This window comes from Cnephaeus nilssonii (assembly GCF_951640355.1).
Source record: "Cnephaeus nilssonii genome assembly, chromosome: 12".
NCBI lineage: Eukaryota > Metazoa > Chordata > Mammalia > Chiroptera > Vespertilionidae > Cnephaeus > Cnephaeus nilssonii.
This window is the reverse complement of record NC_137083.1, coordinates 8,133,067-8,148,646: the sequence shown is the minus strand read 5'-3', so window position 1 is coordinate 8,148,646 and position 15,580 is coordinate 8,133,067.

The following is a 15,580-nucleotide window of genomic DNA, read 5'->3' as shown; positions in this document are numbered from 1 at the left end:
GACTCTGGGTGCGGCTCCCCTGTGGCCCACCGCCGCCTTCCGATTCTCTCTCACGGTGGAAAAAGGTGGAAAGAGCTCGGAGTGGAGCAGATCTGCTCCTGGGCGGAGACCCTCCAAGCCAGGGAGGGAGCGTCAGCTTGTGCTGGGCTCTGAGACGGAGCTGTCAGGTCTTTGTAGCTGTGCGTGTCCCTAGACAAGCGGCTCCATTTTCCCATTTTAAGGAATCCTGGAGGCCTTTGGGATTCTTTGATGGGAATCCTATTTTCTGTGGGCTCATTAAGCATTGTTTGGAGAAACCTGTAGCTGGGATCAGGGCTTGGACTCGGGTTAGGGTTAGAGGTTAGAGGTGAGTCTGTGCCTGGGGATGAGACTGGGATTAGAGGCTAATGTGAGTCCAGGTCAGCATTCCGTGTCCAGCCTGGGTCAGAGCGCTGGCTGCGGTTGAGTCTTCTCAAGGTGGAAGCAGTGCCAGGTGTCCACTAATCGAACCTCTTTTTTATGTCCAAAATGTCTTACCAAGTGCCCCCTTGTACCCTGGGTCAATCAGTTTTCCTGAGTGATTCCTCACCCTCTGGCCCCTTGGCACCACCTCCTCTTAGCCCCTGGTCCCTGGGGCTCAGGACACAGCCACACTCCTGCTCTGGGCTGTGGACTTCACAACGGGATGGGTGGCTTCTGATTCAAAGCCCTCTGCAGTCTGAGGCCGCAATTGGAGGCGAGGCGGCCGCCAGGCCCGGTGCCCAGCCAGCCCTGGCAGCTGGTGGCTAGCTGTAACGGGATTTACAGCCTGCATGCTGCCCCAAACCCCTCCCTCCCCCCTCAACCCCCTCCCCCTCCATCTCCCAATTGGGATGCAGCCCTCAGCTCTACCTACCCAGCAGCCTCATTGTCTGGGCCAGTCCAGTGCCTAGCAACCCTCCCTGGGAGCCCTTTCCCACCGCATCCTGGCCCCTCTCCCCGCCCCTCCCCTGCCAGCACCGGCACCACTTGTGTGTTTATGGCTGCAAAGAAGCCGGTGAAGCCAGCCAGCCGGTCTCACCAGAGTCTCCCAATGACCTGGTTCTGAGAGCCTCCTTGGGAATTCTGGCCTCCTTTCCAAGGTTCCAGGGTCCTAGCAGAGATTCCCGAGTTCCATTCTGGAATTCTGCGAGTCCCGGAGCCCATGCATATTCGAGAATGCCAGGGTTCCCTGACACGGGCCTCGGACCATTTAATTGTATTCTAGAACTTGGTTATTGTATTCCAGAGGGGTCTGTGGTTCCAGATCCGGCCCGTGGTCACGAATCAGGGTGACAGAGGTTAGAAGGTGATGAGGACACAGGCGCTGCACTTTTATTTTCTTTAAATTAGGTCTCCCGAGAGGCGCCGCCTGGGAGCCACTCTGGGAGTCGGCACCGGCCAGCCACTCCGGGTGCTGGGGACAGAGCCGTGGCAAAGAAAGACCCTGTCCCCACGCAGCTTCATTCTTGCAGGGGAGACAAATATGGAGCAGACAGACACGTGCCAGGCAACATGTCAGAGAGCGATGGGTGCGTTAAAGAGAAAGATCGAACCAAGGAATGATTCGTCCGTTATTATACTTGCTCTGTGTTCAGCTCCGTCCTAAGGCTTTACATGGATGAACTGACTTGTGTTTTGTTAATGTTAAACCATAGGTGCTGTGTAGTCCCACTTTCTAGGGGGGGAAACAGGCAGAAGGTTAAATAACTTATCCTAGTGGCAGAGCTGGGACTTGAACCCAGCAGGCTGGCTCCAAAATTTACACCGAGCCACTGTTGCGATGCAGGGGAAGGAGGCGGAGCGTGATGCTGTGAGGGGCTGTCCCACAGGGCGGTCAGGGACACCTGACCAGAGACTTGCAGAAGGCGAGGGCTTGTTGCATGCGCACATCTGGGCAGAATGACCCAGCACGTTGCTCTTCTGTGGCAAGAAACCCATTCTCCACAGCCTGGCCCTCAAGGCCCGGGACACTCGCCAGATGTGAATGACAGAGGCTAATGCACGTGAGGCAGTGAGTCCCCACCCTCTTCATGCCCGGGAGCGTGTGGAAAACACCAGCATTTACATAGCTCCTGGGGAATAGAACAGGCTGCCTATGATGCCACGGCCTGAGGGACAGTGTCTGAGGACGCCTCTACCAGGCCCTCGGCACGTGCGCATGCGGCATTGGGAAGCTCACATGCCATCTCCTGGCAGGGAGGACCCGTGTTCTCTGTGCTCGGGGGCTTCCTGGGAAAGGCTTTCGTTGGGGACCTGGTGGGAGGCACAGGCTTGGCGACCCCTTCTCCAGCCCCCACAGATCCCCCTGTGTCCTCTCTCCCTGGTCACGCAGACAGCCCCCCTCCTTTGCAGAGAAGTGGGGCGTTTCTGGAACACAAGAAAGAGCTAGAAGAGACAGTCTCCGGGTGATAGGACCATCGCTGGCTAATTGTGAGCAATGAGCGACGCCTCCCGCTCCCAAGGCCTAGTGTGAAACAGAGCGATGACTTCATCCCCTGGGAAGGACGGCAGCGGCGGCCAAGCAGCCTTGACCACGGGCACGCGGGCCTTTGGACGCTGCTCTCAGTCTGTCCCGCCTGCAGACACGGCCACGCACACAGCGGAGAAAGGGACTTCAGGGACGCTGGGATCAAGCGGAGAGGGCGAGCTCCTGGCTTTGCGATTGGGCCGCAGCACCTTCGGGCAGGTTACTTCCCCTCCGAGACGGGGTCTCTCTCTGTAAACCTGAGATAATCACAACCCCTCAGCATACCGCTCCAGGAACACCCGAGGAGCTAGTGAAAGAACCCAACAAGGCGCCTGGCATACAGTCAGTGATCAAGGCAGTGTCGTCACTGTTTCAACCCGTCATCTGTTGCCTGGGGTGGCCTGACACATTCCTTCCCTTTCTCCGGGCATCGGCTTCCCCACCGGACAATGGAGGTCGGAGCAGGTGACTCACTTTTTCAACCAATTGGTATTTCCCGAGCTTCTTGCCAAGCACCGTGGTGGAACAGACTGACACAGGCTCGGAACTCAGGGAGCTTTGCTCACGGTTGCCCCCATGCCGTCCCTCACCTTCCAGTCTCTATCAGTGGTCAGCAAACTGCGGCTCGCGAGCCACATGCGGCTCATGAGCCGAGGTTTGCCGCTCTGTTGACTAATGAGTTTGCCGATCACTGGGATAGGGGCTTAATCACAAGGAACAACAACAGCCTGTAATTATTGGAATCGAGAGTCTAGGTCAGTGGTCGGCAAACTCATTAGTCACAGAGCGGCAAACTGCGGCTCGCCAGCCGCAAGTGGCTCGAGAGCCGCAGTTTGCCCACCACTGCTCTAGGTGATGGGGACTGCGGTGGGCAGAGTTCAAGGCCCAAGGTTCCTGCCGTCGAGTGCACGAGCCCATGCAAGCCCCTCTCCCTGAACATGGCCAGGACCTATACAGAGAAATGGCTCTTACCTTCCCGGTGAGACCAGTTATGTGGCCAAGGGAAGGGTCTTTGCCGATGCTACCAAAGTCCCTGATGGGTTCACTTTAAATCTGCCAAACTTGAGCTGATCAGATGAGCCCTTTGAAGAGGGTCCGAGGTTAAAGAGAGGCAGCAGTCCCTTCGTTGGCCTCGGGAGGTGAAGGGCCATGTGGTGGAGCGCTGAGGGCCCCGCCCAGGACCCGAGGGACAGACTCTGCCACCACCTTGGCTGAAGACCCCAAGCCTCAGATGAGACCCCAGGCCCAGCTGACACACTTGGATTTCAGTCTTGCGACACACTCCTGCTCTAGGGAAACTGAGATAATCCATGTGCCTCGTTTTCACCTCCCTTGGTACACAGCAACAGACACCTGATTACAAACCCTGCCCCTGAGCGAATGTGTGTGTGCAAGGTCTCGGATAAACCCCATTTCACCATCTCCAGCTATCTTCCCAGCCCCTGCTCAGGGCCTGGAGCCCCCCGCCCCCACCGTGCCAGGTGAATTCCTCACAGATAGTGATCCCACCCGCGGTGGTGGCAAAGGATTGTCTCATCACCCCCAACCTGCTCCCAAAGTTGGTTGTCAAAGAACGTTCTATTTGCCCTACTTTTAATGTAATTATCAGCATCAGTGTTTGCATGACTCTGACTCCGAGTCAGGGCCCAGCCAGTTACAGGCCCCCTATTATCCTGAGCTGCTTTGATGGGAAGGGCTGTAGCCATGCCTCATGCTTGCTGCCGCCTCCCACACGAATTATCTGTAATTTCCACACCTCCGTGCTGGCTGGGGCCCTGCGTTACAGCCAGGACTTGGGGCCGGTGCGCTGTCATTTTCAAGGCAGCCAAGTCAGGAAACTGGAGCAAGTGGGACCTGGACTTGACTGTGAGACCTGCAGGGGGAGGGGAGGGCAGGCCTAGGGGTGCAGGCAGCCACCTCAGCAGGAGCTGGGGCCAGATGGAGGGCAGTGACCAAGCTCCTAATAATCAGAGGCAGGGCATATGAAACGTGGCTCTTGAACACACACCATGGGGCCCGTTTGTAGGATGCCCAGGAAGGGTCCTTTCCACAGGACCCGGAGCACCACGCCCAGAGCGTGCCGAGGATGGGGGTGGGCGGAGAAGACCAGAAGCCCCGTGGATAGAGCAGAGTTGGAGACGAGGCTGGAAATCATGCGTTCTCCTCCTACCAGGGTGCCTGCAGGGTATCCAGCTCCCAGGGGTAAGCAGTTGGGTCCTTGGGGAGGGGACTACGCAGGCTGAATGGGGGGTGTCACTGTGATGGGAGCCGCCTGACAGCGAGGGAGCTTTGCCTCTGCGGAGAGGCCTCCTGCCTCCTGCAGTGCTGCAGGAGAGAAGACGCCTCTGTCTTGATAGAGAAGGTATCGCTTTATACTGCAGAGCTGTGAATGGCGCCGTGTGCAGGTGGGTGTGGGCGTGCTTACTCCCTTTGTGAATGCACCGCGGGGCACCGTATCGGAGGGAAAGGCACGTGTGTAGGTGTGCAGAGTAGACTCATGTACGGCAGTAACTGCAGAGTCAGTGTATGCTGATCCGGCCCCGAGGCTGCACTGTAGTATTTCTGCACATAGTGAGGAGGCTGAGGGCACGGGGCTCTTCTCACGCATCTCTCCCCTTTCCTCCACGCTTTGCCACCCCATTTCCACTCTTTCGAACTCCCTGGAAGCGTGTCTTTTCTCCTAAGAGTTATCATGGTGCAGGGCAAGGGGCACAGGTCTAAAAAGCCCAGAGACCGGGTATGTGGCCCTGACTCCGCCACAGTCAGCCTGTTCACTTTGAGACAATCGTTTCTGTTCTCTGAGCCTCATTTGCTTCATCTGTGAAATGGGGCGCTAACCAGTCCAGTCAACACTTAGAATTTAGGGTTTCAAACCCCTGATCCCACCTCCCTTACTCGGCACAAGTCCTCCCCTTGCTCATCCTTACCTATTGTCACACCCTGGGGAGGGGGGGTGGGACAGGAAGACTCAGGACTCCCCAGCTCTGAGTAGCTCCCGGTGGTTCTGAAGATGGGTCTCCCTTCCTCCTGTACCCCAGGCTCCTGGTAGGGGGGGCGGGGGAGTGGCAGCTGCAGGGATTTCTAGAGCTCCTGGAACACAGCTCGAAAACCACGGATCTAGGCAGCCCAACACCATTGCCTTGGTTTCTGGGAGCACCCCCAGGGTTCAGGGTCCAGGTGCATGGGTACCTAGCGAGGCTCCAGATGGCAGTGTTTCTGATGAAGATGCAGCCTCCTGGATGACAGGCAGGGGATCTGAGCCCCTGACCTGCAGCACCTGCTTCTGGAATGGGTGCCGTCCCAGGGCAGGGCAGGCTCTGCCACCTGGAACGTCCCTGCAGCTGTGCACCTGGGGAAGGGCAGACATCGATGGGGCAATGCGCTTACACACCTTCAGGGGGCTCAGCATTCCAAGCCCCCCTGACTCTGCCGGGTTGTGCTGGCGGCCCTTCCAGGGGCCTCCCTCAGGTGCCTGGGCTCCTCGGAGCCGCCCTGGCCAGATGACGCAGGAAGTGACGAGAGAGCCTTCTGAATCAAACTTGCCTCAGAGCTGCCCAGTTTCGGCCTGTGGCTCCCGCTGGCGTGAGTGAGAAGTGACCCGGCACATTGCTCCTCTGTGGCAAGAAACCCATTCTCCACAGCCTGGCCCTCAAGGCCCGGGACACTCACCAGATGTGAACGACAGAGGCTAATGCACGTGAGGCAGTGAGTCCCCACCCTCTTCATGCCCGGGAGCGTGTGGAAAACACCAGCGTTTACATAGCTCCTGGGGCAATAGAACAGGCTGCCTATGATGCCACGGCCTGAGGGGCAGTGTCTGAGGACCCCTCTACCGGGCCCTGGGCACGTGCGCATGCGGCGTGGGGAAGCTCACATGCAAAGCCGTTAGTGGAGGGCCTACCGCAGAGCTTCTGAACGCCGGCTGCGCATTACCATCCCCGGGGGAGCTTTAAAAAATACTTCTGCTCAGGCCTCACCACAGACCAATTGTCTAATGATCTTGGGTGGGGAGGCGTGTTTAGAGCTCCCCGGGGGAATCTACAGCACCAGGAAGGGTTAGAGTCACTGGGCCTAGACACGGTGAGCATTCGGCAGATGTCAGCTCTCTGCCATAGACACCTCCTGCCAGCTGTTTACAGGAGACGCCTCTGTGCCATGGAAGGTGCTGTTCTTGCCTGTGCAGGGGGAGGGCTGGATTGGGGGGGGTTGGCCGGCCGGACCTCACAGGGCACTGCTGTTCAGGAGAGATGAATGCTGGGTAGGGCAGCCTGGCATCTATCTCCCTCAGCCAGGTCTCAGCAAATTGAATTAAAACCCATATTTCTTAGCTGCTGCCCGCCTGGCTGGCTGGCTGGCTGTGGAAGGAGCTGAGGCAGTGAGCACCTCAGGGGAGGGAAAGCTGTTGAGGAGACCCCAGCCTCCCCCCGAGGGGGGAGGAGGCACACAAGGGGTCCTTCTGGGAGACCATTCCCAAGGCTGGTCCCTCGGCCTCTAGTGGCCCTGAAGCCAGCCAGGCAGGCTGAGTAAGGGCGGCTGCCTTGGAAAAAGGGGGAGAGGCTGGGCCTGTCCTGGGGAGGCCCGGTCTGGGGAACAGCAGCGGCTGGAGTGCGTCCTGCCCAAGAAGAACCACGGTTGCTTGGAAGGACCATAATCCATAAGCCCGGCTGGGCAGAAAGTAGTCCAGGACAAGGAAGCCCAGCCTGGGCTCCAGCACGAGGCGGGCAGCCCACCAGGGGGAATGCTGAGGTGGGCACCAGGACACGGGCCTCAGTTGCCAATCCGAAAGTTACCTGTATGTCCTTGGGCTGGTCCTGTGCCCCTCGGGGCTTAGGCACTTCATTCCCAGGGAAGGGGACTAGGCAAACCCTGGACGCCAGCTCTGATGTTCACTTTCACATCCCTGCGGGCCGATGTTACGAGGTGGGGCTCGCATGAGATCCATCTTTAAGAACTGGTGGCCTCTATAGCACCTTGGGGAGATTAGAGAGGTGCCCCCCTCGACCCCCCCCCCCCAGGACTTACTAGAAACCTGTCCTTTTTGGGTGGACTGTGGGTGGTGTGTCAGGACTGGTGGGCAGTGGGCAGAGCAGGAGCTGGACTTCTAACCCCACTCACCCCCTGGCCACATCCCTTTGTGTGGGGCACACATTGCACAGTGGTACCCGGAGCCCTGGCTGCCCCCTGCTTGTGCTCCGCCAGGATCTCACCCTCTGGCCGGGGCCGTGAAGCAAAGCGAGACGAGGTGACGGAAAGGCTGTGAGTAGAGCATGGCTGGGCTTCTGCCCCGGCCGCCTGCTGCCCAGGTAGACAGGAAGGCGTGCCCATGCCAGCCTGCTCACCGCCCACACCATGACATACATCTGCGACGTAGGACAGAGTGCATGGGACACAGGACCCACTGTGGGACCTGGGGGACTCAAGAGTGTGGAAAAGGGAGAAAACCTGGAACTGAGTGTAAACCTCAGAGCCAAGGCTGGAGTGCCTCCAGCCCCATGGACAGTTCCAGGTGGACTGGCCTGCGGTACGGGACTGATCTCCACCCTGCCTTCCACTCCGGGCCCCCCGCGTTCCTCACTCCGCGTTTCCCTCCTGACTCCGAGGCCCCTGCAGCCTCCCCTCCCCTCTAAGGACCTTCACAGTTTACAGAGCACTTTCACACTCTGCATCTCATTTGATCTCCACAATGCCAGGGCTGTCCAAAGGAAGGAAGCAGGCGCCCAGGGGTTAGGGCAACCAGCCAGGCCCAGAGGCAAGTCCTAGCTGCGTGTCTGGCTCTAGCACAGCACCAGGCCCTCTTCTCCCCAGAAGGGGTGGTAGGTGGGGAGGGGTCCGCTCTTTTTGATGCAGAGGACTGATGTTCTCCTCGACCAGGAAGCTTTCCTGGCCGGAAAGGCGTGTGAGCCCTGGCGACCAGCAGTGGGGGTACCAGCGGGGCCAGCGCTCACGATGCAGTAAAAAGAAACCATCGGCCCACTGTGTGGACCCGGGGAACTCCTGGCATCTTCCTGGGGCCGCAGGTACTTCCTTTAGTTTCCATCATGGACTCCTGCTCCGTCTTCCGGTCCTCTTTTCCTCAGTTGGATGGGGGTCCTTGAGGAAAGACCCCAGTCACGCATCCCCCCTCTTCCCCGAGACTTCCTCAGCAAGGTGGCCAGAGCAAGACTCGGGCCTACACGGGGGGGGGGGGGGGGGGGGGGGGGGTCGACGACAGCTGATGTAAAGGGGGAAGGCCAGAGCCTGGTTGCAGAAGATGAATGTGTGTGTGTGTGTGTGTGTGTGTGTGTGTGTGTGTGTGTAGGCGGCTCTAGGGATGCTGACATGTGGGGCAGTGACCAGAGCAGGGATGGCTGGTTGGGGTGGGCAGAGGGTGCATGCGTTGTCCGGGAGGGGGTTCTCAAGAGTTGGCTCCATCACCGATTCTGGCTGCATGACCTGTTCTGTTCTCCTTACTAAGCCTCAGTTTACCCATCCGTACCAGGAGGAGGGTCAGTAGCATCACAGTAACAGCAGCCATAGTCACTTGTTCTCCAGCGGATAAATACGTTCAGGGAAAACCTATGGGGTATGTCAAGGCACATGAAGAAGCTGAGGCTCAAAGCCATCCAGCCCCGGGGGCCACCCTTCCGAGCTGGCCAGGCTCTGGGAACCGGAGCCAGGAGTCTGACTCCGGAGCGGCGTCATTTAAGCTGCGGGAGCCCCCCCCCCCCCCCCCCCCCCGTGTGCCCCTACCACGTTTCTGAACATAGAGGCATTCTCCAGGAGATCACCTTTGATGACACTCAGGCAGGCTCCCCAAAGCCAGCTGATCTTTCAGGCCGGGGCTGCGGGGACACTGACCCAGGAGAGTCAGGACTTGCCGGGTAAGGAAGGCTTCGCGGAGGAGGAGGAGCAGACACGGAATCGTGAGGGTGTGGGAGGGAGAAAGAACAGGGCTTTCACGCTCTGGATATCACGGGGAGGCTAAAAAGGAGGGCGGTGAGCCCTGGGGAAGGCCCCACTCGGAAGCCCCAGCGACAAAGGGGGAGCGGTCCCCCGCATCCTGTCCTCCAGGGTCTGCCGTGCAGCTATCGGCTCCCGCTGGTGTCTCTGCCCGGGCGAACGCGGCGGGCGGGGTCCCGCTCCCCACCTACCACCGCTCCCGGCCTAAGCCCTCCCCCGGGCGCCCATTGGCCTGCACCCCAGCCCCAGCCTGCGGAGCGCGTGGGGAGGGGGCGGGGAGGCGGTGGTCTGTCGCCTCCCTCCCGCCCGCAGCCTGGCGGAGGCGGAGGCGGCGCCTCTCCCGGAGGGCAGACCGGGCTGGGCGGCGTGCGGCGCGGGGCGGGAGAGGGGCGGCGTGGGCCACCGCGCTCGGGCGGTGACAGCGGCGGCTTCAGGCGAGTGCGGTCCCCACGTACGCACACGCACACGCCTGCGGGCAGGGACCCGCGGCCACGGGCGGCCGGCCGAGGCACGCACGCGGACACCCGGGATCGGCGCGCACTCCTCGGCGCACACGCTCCCCAGCCCTGCGCGGCGCCGGGCGCGGACTCGCCGCTGCGCGCCTCCCCGCGGAGTCTGCCCCGGGCCGACCCGCCGCAGCCCGCATCCCCGCAGGCCCCACCGGGAGCAGGTAAGGCCCGCCCTGATGCCCCTGTTCCTCCACACCCTGTCCACCCTCCCAGACCCCAGAATCCTCGCCCCTCGGGGACTTCGGACCCCCTCCTCCAGAGCCGGCCAGGGCAGCGCGGGGCCAGCCTCCGGATCTAAAAGGAAGCCCCCCTCCCGTCACTGCTCCCGTCCAGCGCGATAGTCTGACACCCCCACCTCCACCCCAATGTCTGGGCTGGGCTTGGGGCGACCGATCCCTGCAGCCTTTAGGGGGTGGGGTCGACTTAGCTACCTCTCGCCCCTTCCCCTTCCGGTGCCAGAAGAGAGGACCTCGGGTTGGGAACGCACTGTGTCCGGAGAGACCTATAAGAACCTTAAGGACCTGCCTCTCTACTCCCAAGGCACAAGGACGCGCTGCGTGAACTGGGAAGGTGACGCTGAGGGTCCCCGGGTGCTGGATGCCGCAGGTCTCGGGAGGTTTGAGGGCTGAGCAAGCGATGTGCTCGGTAGGAGGTGGGATAGGAGCCAGAACAGAATGCCCCGCCAGTGGTGACACATTTGGGATTGTTGTCTCTCGGTTTCCCCGCAGCGTGGAGGGGCTGGGTCAGGATGGTTTTGGTGGTCCCACTGGGAAACGCCATCGGGGCCTGTGGGAGAAGGGCACCTGCCTCCCAGGCTGAAGTGGGCCTGCCCGAGACCCCTGCTGCTGCCTTAAAGGCACAGGTTCCTGCGGCAGGGGTGGGAGGAGGGGGCCTCATCCTGGCCAGTTGGGGCATCAGAAGGGGCCAGGGCGCCAATGGATGGAGCTAGACGCTCAGAAGGGAGCCCAGCAGAAGCTGATTCTATGTCACATGCAGTTGGGGAGTGGAGCCTGGCCCCTGGAAGGAGCTCAGGCCTCCTTTGGAAGGTGCTGGGGGAGGGGGGTAGACCCCCCGCTAATGCTCCAGGCCAAGTGCGTGCTTTTCATGCAAGTGCGTCAGTTCCCCTTTCTCCACCTCCCCCAGCCTCACAGTGCCCCACAAAGCCCTGGGAACCCACGCAGGCAGAAACAAAAAACCAGGCACGCATTTGGCTTTTCCTGTGAGCAGCCCTGTGTGGTGGGGGGCTGGGTGAAGGGGGCTTGGGATGGATGGGGCTACACACATCTGCGGAGAGCTACCTGCCTTGAGGCTGCCGTTGGGCCCCGGCGGAGAAGCATCCTGAAGGCCAGGCTAGAGGCGTTTGAGTGGCTGTGGGCTTCAGAAGGGGATGCAACACTGTTTGCGTCTGGGGGGTTGGGGTGGGGGAGGTAGCAGCAGCACCCAGATTTTCCCAGGAGGCCCCAATCTGAGTTGGGTGCTGGGTGCAGGTGGGTTGTGTTGGTAGAGCCCACAGGTCCAGATGAATCGGGCTCCTGATCCCCACTGACCTTGGAGAGGGCAAGCAGAGGTGCCAGTCTGGACAGAAGCCGAAATGTGAACGTATACATTAGAGACAGGCCCCGGGCCAGATCTGCCAACCAATCCATCAACAAGTGTGTGTGGGGTGACCAGGGAGGCAGCCTATCCCTCCTCCCCCACCATGGGCACGTCACCCGTGGTGCTGCGTCTGGGACAAGACCCGGGAGTCTGCCCCCCTGTTCACAATGAGGGGACATGGGTGTGGGGAGTCTCTGGAAGGACCCTTTTCTGCATTCTCAGGGCTAATCAGGCTAAAGACTGGCAGGGGGTTGAAACTGGAGAAAGCTTCAGAACCCATTTTCTCTCCTGCGGCCACCCTCTCGGCCATGCCCCTGCTTTGGGGTCCTCTCTCAATTTGTGTCGAATAAGCAAACACACAAAATGGGTATTTACCGTCAGCATGTGGAACTAAGAGGCTAGGAGAGACGGGCGCTAAGGTGGCTTTCTTTCTGGGGACATGGCCTCAGGTGTCCAGGTCTCTGGCCTCCCGGGGAGGAAGGTTTCATTGACCAAGGGCTGGCAGTGGCGAAGGAGAGGACAGACACCCCGTGCCGTCTGCCAGAGGGCAGAGCCAAGGCTCAGCGCAGTACCAGGGAGGGCACCCAGCATGACCCCTACTCCTGCGTGACAGCGGGTTTCTCGCCCGGGAGGTGTGTGAACCCACGTCCGGTGCCCCAGACAGGGCTGCCTCGGGGATGTTCTACTCGGGAGGGGGGGAGGGTAGAGGAATCTGAGTCCGGAGTCTGAACGGCTGGGCCTAGTGGTCCAGCTGCCAGGCAACACGCAGGCAGCAAATCAACTGCGAGGTGTTTGCACCGAGCCCTGGATGCCGTCACAGGCACATGCCGTCACAGGCCCATGGTGACAGCCACCCCCACAGTGACACACACAGGGGGTGACACACAGCCGGGGAAGCATGCAAGCTTCCCGTGACACCTGCCGGAGCGCTGGCACAGAACACGCAGCAGCAGAAAGACAAAGGGACACTGGGGCACACACCCTCGCTTCTCCATGTGCCTGGGACCCCGACGTTTGCCCCAGGACGGTCACAGGAGTCCTCCTAATGCAAGCCCAGGTGCCCGGGAACGGACGCAGGAAGTGCGTGTGGCGCGAGACGAGGACAAGGGCTGGCGACCTTTCTGCAAAGGGCCGGATCGTCCGTGTTTGCGGCTTCGCTGGCCACATGCTGTCACAGCCACTGCATTCTGCGGTTGCAGCGTAGAAGCAGCCACCGATGAGATGGAAACAAATGGGCATCGCTGTGTTTGATGAGCTTATTTATGGGCTGGGATTTTGAATTTCGTCGTTTTCATGTGTCGTGAAATGGGAGTCTTTTCATTTTTCCCCCCCTGACCCTTTAAAACTGTAAACATCATTCTTGGCTCCCTGGCTGTCCAAAACGGGGTGACGGGCTGGATCGGACCCGCCGGAGGGGCTGCCAAGACCTGGGCTGGAAGGGAGAGGTGGTTTCAGAGGTTGAAGAATGGAGGAGCTGAGTGCTGAGGGCTGGAGCTTCCCCGGGGGGTGGGGGGGGGAGCCTGGGATGCCACCCTCCACTCAGCCTGGAGCTCAGAGGGCCCCTCTGTTTCATGGGTCAGTGCCCAGAGAGGCTCCCCCCGTGGCCTGAGCGCCCCACCCCGACAGGCCTCTGCTATGTCCATGTGATGGTCTCCCACTCTGAGGACCCCTGGGGACCACATTCAGGACTGAAAACAAACCAGCATCACATCCCTGGGGTTCCCCGGAGCCTCCTTTCCCATTCACCCCATGCCCAGGTTTGTGCCCGCCTCCACCAGGAGGGCGCCCACAGGGAAACCTGTGCACCCCCCTGGAAGGGGGTTGAGGGGCTGCTCTCCCACTGTGGGGCGCCCAGGAGGCTAAAGAATGCCTGGGAAGACACATTGGGAAGATACTAGAGCTTCTCCCCAGGGACCTGCTGGAGAGGGGCGAGTGTCCCATCCCAGGAGCTGGGCCGTCTTCAGCTGCGGTGCTGTGGAAAGGGTGCTGCGGGGCGTGGGGCAGTGGGGGGTGGCTGAAGGGTCTCTGAGGAAAGTGGGGAGCCCGGTGAGTCACCGCTGGCCCGGTGTGCTGACTGATGACGCTGTTTTCGTGTGTGTCTGGCAAAGTGGCTCATCCGAGGACTCGGCTGCTCTTGTCAGTTCCCCATCCAGGTCTGTCGCTGCGCTGATGGGGCCTGAGGAGGGCAGGCCTCCCCGAACCTGGATGGGGAAGCGGACTCCCTTCCAGCCCAGGTATCTGTCACACGCCCGTTCCTGCCAGGCGGGGGGCCACACTCTGCACTGGGGACTTTGGGAAGTGTCGCCCCCTCCCTAGTCTGTTTCCTCACAGGTCACTCAGTACCACTGGGAGGTGGCTTTTAAAGTCCAGTTGAGGTCGGAAATGCTGTGCTTGGAGTTGCATCTTCCTAAGGAGAGAAGTATGGGCAGGGGACAGCAGAAGGCCTGACCCGTCCCCAAGGGCGTGAGAAGGGTCACTGGTGGGGTACCAGTGGGTTTTGAGCTGGTCTTCCTTTCAGCAGTAGCAGAGGCTGGCAGGAGCATAGGGGTGGAGTGCACACCTCTGGAGCCGGGTGGCTTGGGTTCACGTCCCAGCTCTACCACACCTTTGCTGTGTGACCTTAGGGAAGCTGCGTAGCCTCTCTGTGCCTCAGTGGCCCCAGCTCTCGAGTGAGGATAATGCTGGTAACTACTTCACAGGTTTGAGTAGGTGAAATGAGTTAATGAGCATTTATTGCTTGGAAGCGTGCCTGGCACATACTGAATGTTTAATAAATGTTAGTCATTAGTAAAGAAAGGTGCAGCTGGCCTGCTGTTTCCATTTTGAATGTGACACAGGGCTGAATGCAAGTGGTAAGAGAACAATAATAGTTAACATACGGATAGTCCTCACTGGGAGCCAGGCTAATGCTATAGACTCCATAGTTTCCCTTACATAAATGTGTTGATGTCTCACAGCAATATCGATGAGGTAGATATTCCCATGATTCCCATTTTACAGGCAATCCAACTGAAGCCCAGAAGAGCTAAGTGGCTTGTCCCTAAGGCCACCACAGTAAATGTCAGGAGACAGGGGTTCTTGTCCTCTGATCAGGTGCTAAATTGCCCCAGCAGAGCCTGGACCCAAGAGCGAGCCTGGGAAGGTCGGTGGCCAGGTCATCCTGACCACTGTGTGGCTGGGCCAAAGGGCCCAGGCCCACCCCGAAGGAGGGGAGAGTCCCACCCTAGGCTGCAGTAGCAGGGCCCTGACCTGTGAGGGGGGTCACTGGCAGCTGGGGGGAGTCAGACGAGGGAGGCAGCCAGGACGAGGAGCGGCAGCCGCTGGCAGGGCTGTGGCTGGCAGACCCAGGGGTGCATCTGCAGGGCAGAAGAGTACCGGGTTTGGGGCAGGTGGTCTAATATCGTAAACTCTGAGAGCGGTCCAGCAAGGGTGCTGGGAGGGGCTGAGAGGTCGCCGTCTTGGGGAGGTTGCAGGAGGTGACCCTTGAGGTCCCCAGTGGAGGTGGGGGAGTGGGAAGGCCAGGGCTTGGGAGCTTCGGCTGGTGTGTCCGCATCCAGTTGGGCAGGGGCGGATGTAGTGGGGGAGGGTGAACACGTGAGGACAACAGTGGGCTAAGAGAATAAATCATGAATGTTGGCATCACCAGGAAAAAATTGTGTAACTAGGTGATGGATGTTTACCAGGCTTATGTGGCAATCCCTTGCAGTATATAGCTATTGAATCATGATGTGGTGTGCTTGAAGCTAATATAATGTTCCACAGCAATTACATCTCAATGAAAGGAAGAGAGAGGGGACAATAGTGGGAATGGGGAACCTGGCCAGGTCTGGTTCCACAGCAGGCTCGTGTTGAGAGGATCCCAGCCGTCCACGCTGTGTCCCTGGGCTTCGGCCACACCTGCTCCTGGCTCACCTCGTGGCCTGAGCAGCCCGGTGACAAGCAGGGCGCTGGGGGAGGAGTGGGTCCCCAGCGTGTGTTCAGTCCACCGCAGTGGTGACTGCGCAGCTGCCCTGCCCGGAGCGGGGTGAGCACCGGCCTGTCGGCCTCCCCGCGTGAACATGTGTGTGTG